Source organism: Marmota flaviventris, chromosome 3 (assembly GCF_047511675.1).
Source record: "Marmota flaviventris isolate mMarFla1 chromosome 3, mMarFla1.hap1, whole genome shotgun sequence".
NCBI classification, from domain to species: domain Eukaryota; kingdom Metazoa; phylum Chordata; class Mammalia; order Rodentia; family Sciuridae; genus Marmota; species Marmota flaviventris.
This window is the reverse complement of record NC_092500.1, coordinates 58,937,547-58,943,910: the sequence shown is the minus strand read 5'-3', so window position 1 is coordinate 58,943,910 and position 6,364 is coordinate 58,937,547.

The following is a 6,364-nucleotide window of genomic DNA, read 5'->3' as shown; positions in this document are numbered from 1 at the left end:
CTCCTTTTAGAGTAGGAAGGTGATGAGCAAGTACTGATAGGAAAACAATATTTACTGTTTTTCTTTTTCATGATTGCATGAGTGGGGGACAGTGTGTCATGGAAGGAACCCAAAATTTAGAGGCAAATTTGACTTGGGTCTGATACTACCTCAGAGCTTTGTAACTGTGGGTCAACCTCTCAAATGGGGACAATAATTATAGCTACTTCAACAGGGCCTCAACTGCAGTGATGCATCCAGGGTACAGAATTTCAGGAAGCAGTCATCTTCAGTTTGTGTAATTGCAGGGTCAGTGAGACCTTCATTAATGACAAGTCAGCACTGAGACACACACACACACAACTTGCTCAGCTTCTGACTCTGAGCGTGAGCACCTCCTTCCTCATCTTCAACCAGGCCCTGCCGTCCATCAAGTGACTATAAAGAGTGCATGAAAGAAAGCACAGGAAAAAGAGAACTTTATGGTCTGTGAACTACAGTTTGCAACCCAATATTGAGTCACAAAACCAATTTGGTGAGTGTATTAGTTTTCTAGGGGTGTACCACAAACTGGGTGGCTTAAACAGAAATCTGTCTCACTGTGCTGGAGGCACAAAAGTCCAACATCAAGATATTGTCAGGGTTGGTTCTTTCTGAGAGCTGTGAAGAAAGAATCTATTCTAGGCTTTCCTCCTTGGCTTGTAGATGGCCACCTTCGTGTTCACCTGGTATTCTCTTACATGCAAGTCTGCCTCCAACTTCCCTTTTTATTAGGATACTAGCCATATTGGATTAGGACCCACATAATGACCTCATTTTAACTTGATTACTTCTGTAAAGACCCTATCTCAATATCACCACGTACCATCCACATATCAGAGAGAGAACTTTTGGGCTTTGGTTTTCTGGGATTGTTAAGCATCACTTTTAAAAGTGAAGTAAAATAGAATATAAATAGAATATAAAATATCAAAAGACACCGTACAAAAAAGAGTCAGTGTTGTTTAGTAAGGCTTTTGTTTCAGATTTTATGTTATTTTTTGCAGTACTAGGCATTGAGCCCAGGGGCACTCTACCAGTAAGCTACATCCCAAATCCTTTTTATTTTCAGACAGAGTCTCTCTAAGTTGCCCATGCTGACTTCCATCCTACTGCTTCAGCTTCCCTGAGTCGCAGGGATTACAGGTCTGGGCCACCATGCCCAGCTTATTTCAGATTTTATACGTACCTGAATTCTAGGTCATAATGTAAAACCTACTTTCTAGTGAAGGTTAAATTTTCTAAAAAAGCATCTTTTGATGCATTACTTTTTTGTTTTTATTTTTGTGGGGGGAATCAACTGTTTTTATTTTTGTGGCGCTGGGGATGGAACCCAGGGCTTCACCCATATTAGACAGGTGCTTTACCTTGGAGCTACACCCCAGCTCTGCATTGCATTTTAATGGTTTTTATGAGCACATCTTTCTTCCTCAATGAGAACATAAGCTGGAGGAGGATGGGGACTCACTACACTGTACACACAGATATGTGGCAGCTAGAAAAGACAACATGTATCCTTGCTAGTAATTACAGCAGGGCAGCCATTTACTGAGTGTGTCCTATGTTCCTGGAGCTGGACTAAATTTTTTACACAAACTTTCTTATATAAGGACTAAACTTATTGATGCATTGATTGCTAGAGCTCAGTACATTCCACAGACCAGACAATACAGGAGCGCTGGGTAGCGGCCTGGCATCTGTGGAGGATAGAGGGATGACAGGAAGAGGTCACAGAAGATGGGAAGTTGCTGAGGGCCCCTTGTCAGCTCTGTCTCCCAGGTCTACACCACTGTGCCCAAATTTACATCCACCTTGATATCAATTCACCACTGAGACTAGAGAAAACAGGGGCCTTTTAGTGGGAAACTCCCCCACTTTCCTGCCTGCCACTTAAAATAGACATACATATCAGCACCCATAGGCTCAAAGGAGTGGATCCCTTTCTCTATCTGAGTTATATTCCACCACCTGGGCTCAAGGGCTCTGCCTTCTGCCTCTCCAAGCAATTATTCTATTATCTTTTTTTTCCTTTTTCTTTTTGTACTGAGGATTGAACCTAGAGACACTTAACCACTGAGCCACATCCCCAGCCCTTTTCATTTTTTACTTTGAGATGGGGGTCTCACTAAGTTGCTGAGGCTAGTTTTGAACTTGTGATCCTACTGCCTCAGCCTCCTGAATCTCTGGGATTATAGGAATGGGCCACTGCACCAGGCTTCTATTCATTACCTCTTGATCTGCCAAACCTCTGATCTCTTGCTTTTTAATTATTGTAGTTCTATCCTCTCAGCATATATACATTCAAAGCCATTCCACCTTTAAAAAATAAAATAAAACTGATATCATACAAACAAAACCAATCCTTCTAGTACTACATCCAGTGAATTCAACAAACATTTGTTGAATGTCTCTCTTTAGGAACTTATAACTGAGAGGCAAAGTTAAGTAGTTAGAAGATAATGATACTACTGGATAATCAGGACTGCAATTCCAACAAGCACAAGGTGCCGTGGAAGTACATGTAGAGGCATTAAATTAGGCAGAGTATGGGGGAGACCAGGAAAGACTTCCTGGAAGAAGCAATGCCTGAACTGGACCATTTTATCTGTATTTTTTACTGGTGCATTATGATTATACATAATGGGGTGGGATTTGTTTTTATATATTTGTACATAAACATTATATGAACAATAACAATATAATTTGGTCAATATCATTCCCCAGTATTTCCCTTTGCCTTTCCTCCTCCCTCCTCCTGGTCCCTTTCTTCTACTCTACTGATTGCTCTTCTATTTTTGTGAGATCCACCTCCATCTTTTTCTTTTTCCTCTGTAGCTCCCACATATGAGAGAAAACATACAACTTTTGACTTTCTGAGTTTGGTTTATTTTGCTTAATGTTCTCAAGTTCTATTCATTTTCTTGAAAATGACATAATTTCTTTCTTTTTTTTGAACCCAGAGGCACATAATCACTGAGCCACATCCCCAGCCCTTTCATATATTTTATTTAGAGACAGGATCTTAACTAAGTTGCTTAGAGTCTCGATAAGTTGCCGAGGTTGTTTTTGAACTTGTGATCCTCCTGCCTCAGCCTCTGGAGCCCCTGGGATTATAAGCATACACCACTGCGCCCAGCCTCATTCTTTTTTTTTTTTTTTAATTCTAATTAGGTATGTATGACATCAGAATGCATTTTGATTCATTGTACACAAATGCAGCTCAACTTTTCATTTCTCTGATTGAACACAGTATCGCACCATAGTTCAGCCATACATGTACCTAGGGTAACATGTCCATTGCATTCCATATTCTTTCCTGCCCCATATCCCATCTCCTCTCCTCTCCCCCTGCTTTGCCCAATCAAATTTCCTCCATTCTTCCCATGCCCCCTCCCCATTATGGATCAGCATCCACTTATCAGAGAAAACATTTGGGCTTTGGCTTTTGGGGATTGGCTTACTTTGATTAGCATGATATTCTCCAACTCCATCCATATACCTGCAAATGCCATAATTTTATTCTCTTTTAATGCTCGGTAATATTCCATCTCATATATATATATATATATATATATATATATATATATATATATATATATATATCACAGTTTCTTTAGCCATTCATCTATTGAAGGGCATCTAGGTTGATTCCACAATTTAGCTATTGTGAATTGAGCTGCTATAAACACTGATGTGGCTGCATCACTACAGTATGCTGATTTTAAGTCCTTTGGGCATAGACCATGGAGTGGGATAGCTGGGTCAAATGATGGTTCCATCCCAAGTTTTCTAAGGAATCTCCATACCGCTTTTCAGATTGGTTGCACCAATTTGCAGTCCCATCAGCAATGTTTGAGTGTGCCTTTCATTATTCTTTATGGCTGAATAACACTCCATTATACACACACACACACACACACACACACACACACACTACATTTTCTTTATCCATTAATCCCTTGGCACATACCTAGGCTGGTTCCATAGTTTGGCTATTGTGAATTGTGTTGCTATAAACATGGATATGCATGTATTGCTGACTTTGATTCTTTAGAATGAACACTGAGAAGTGGTATAGCTTCATACAAACAAAACCAATCCTTCTAGTACTTACATCCAGTGAATTTTAATGCTGGGTAATATTCCATCATGTATATATACCACATTTTCTTTAGCCATTCATCTATTGAAGGGTATCTAGGTAGATTCCACAATTTAGCTATTGTGAATTGAGCTGCTATAAACACTGATGTAGCTGCATCATTCCATTCCATTCCTAGTCTTTTGAGGAACCTCCATGCTGATTTCCATAGTGGTTGTACTAATTTACAATCCCACCGACAGTGTAAAAGTCTGAAGTGAATCTTGAAGAAAGAACAAAGAAAAAGTTGAACCAGGAAGAAAGCCAAGGACATGCAAAGGCATGGATACCTGTGGGAGCTTAGTGCCTTCTGAGAACAAGTAGTAGCTGGCAATGGGGAGTGTTAGAGGATTTAGCAGTTGAGTAATAGGATGACATTTAGTACAGCTATCGCCCTACCTGCAGTGTGGAGGACAGACTGAAAAGGTAAGTCTGAAACTGGTTCAAAAGGAGGTCATTGGGTTGAAGAGCTGAGGGGAAGCCTACGGAAGAGACTGGTCAGGAAGAGAAGTAAAGAAATGAGGGGCCAGTGGGAAAGGCAAGAATGGAATCAAGGAGCTGGAAGTTTCAACAGACATAAAGAGCAGGCTTCCTTGGGGCAAGGGATAGAAAGAGTGTGAGGCTAGGATGTTGTGATTGGAGACCAGGCGTGAGATCTTAGTCCTGCTCTTCTGGAGGAGGGCGGGGGACAGAATGTGGGAGTGAGTGGCTATGGCATTGTGGAGGTGAGTCAGTGGAAGAGAGGAGGGCAAGAAACCAAGGTGCTGGCTGGACTACAGGTCACTGTGTAAGTATTAAAGCCATCTGGGTTTGCAGAAGACCTATCAAAGTCTTCAAGGAGAGGAGAATGATCCGGTCACCAGGACTTCAGTAGATGGCCGTAAAAATAAGAATTAACGTTACATGGGGCTTCATGTGTTACTTCAATTTCTGCCTAAAAGTTGAAGCACTGTACATTTTACTGTAGCACTAACCACATGTAAATATTTAATTTTAACTTAAAAATGTATGTCCTCATATGCACTAGCTACATCTCAAATGCTCAATAGCCACATAGGCTAGTGGCTACTATAGTACACTGACATGGGACATTTCAATCATCACAGAAAATTCTACTGGATAGTGCTGGTAGCTCTCATTTAGCAGACAAGGAAATGGTGGCATGGAAAGCCAGGCAACTTGCCCAAGGCCAAAGTAAGGCAGCTGGGATGAATCCAGTTAGTCTGGCGTCAGCCCTTAAGCAGTGTAGCTGGACCTTAAAGGAAGAGGATTTTATGACTACTGAGGCAAGCACTGATGGTGCTTAATCAGCAGTCAAGCCCTTCTCCCTTGAGGTAAAGTCCTGACTTTGTACAGGTTTTCTCTCCCACCTATTCAGGAGAGGAATCTGATTGGTCTAGCCAATCAGGGTATTTCCATTCCCCTGGCCAGTGACTCAAACCCAGCCCATAGGATTTAGGGGACTCCTGGAAATTTCAGTGCCAGGCCCACTTGTGAGGACTGGAATAGCTGCAACCACATTGGAGATATGAGGGGAGACGTAGTCACTGAAGACAGAGTGTCAGTGTGAAGACATGGAAAACCCTTGATGAATCAGTCTTGACCTGCTCTAGAAGTCTTTATTGTTCAGTCTACTCTAATTGAGCCTTCTATTATTTGCTAATAAATGCATTCCCCCCTGAGACCCTGTGAAGCTATAATGGCTATAAGCAATAGGCCCAGAGCAGACTGTCTATGCTTCCACTACCAAACCTCTTGTGTACTTGGACAAATAAGTGAGATCTCTTCAAAGGAAGAGTGTCCACAGGGAAGAACCAGGTTTCAGACAAGCAAAGAGAAGCAGGGACAACATGAACTGAGGTTGGCTCAGGGTTTTGTGCAAGAAGCGGGGCGGGAAATAGTGCAATAGTGGTTAGGAAGAGGAAGCACTGGGCTTAATGGAGAAGGGTGGATGCCCATCACAGCCTGCCAAGGGTGACAGGATGTGAGCAATGGTGGAATCAGCTGATCTCAAGACACCACAAGAAGCTCTCAGGCTGTTAGAGGCTTACTATGGCCAACAGACCTTCAACTCCCAAAAGTCCTAGTGGGTGGGCAAAGTCAAGCATCTCTGGATGGAGCCAGCTGTGGTCAGAATTGAGCCTCTGCAAGGAATTTCCAGCCCTCTAATTACTGTCTTGCCTTTCTCTCTTCCCCTGGGCCAGC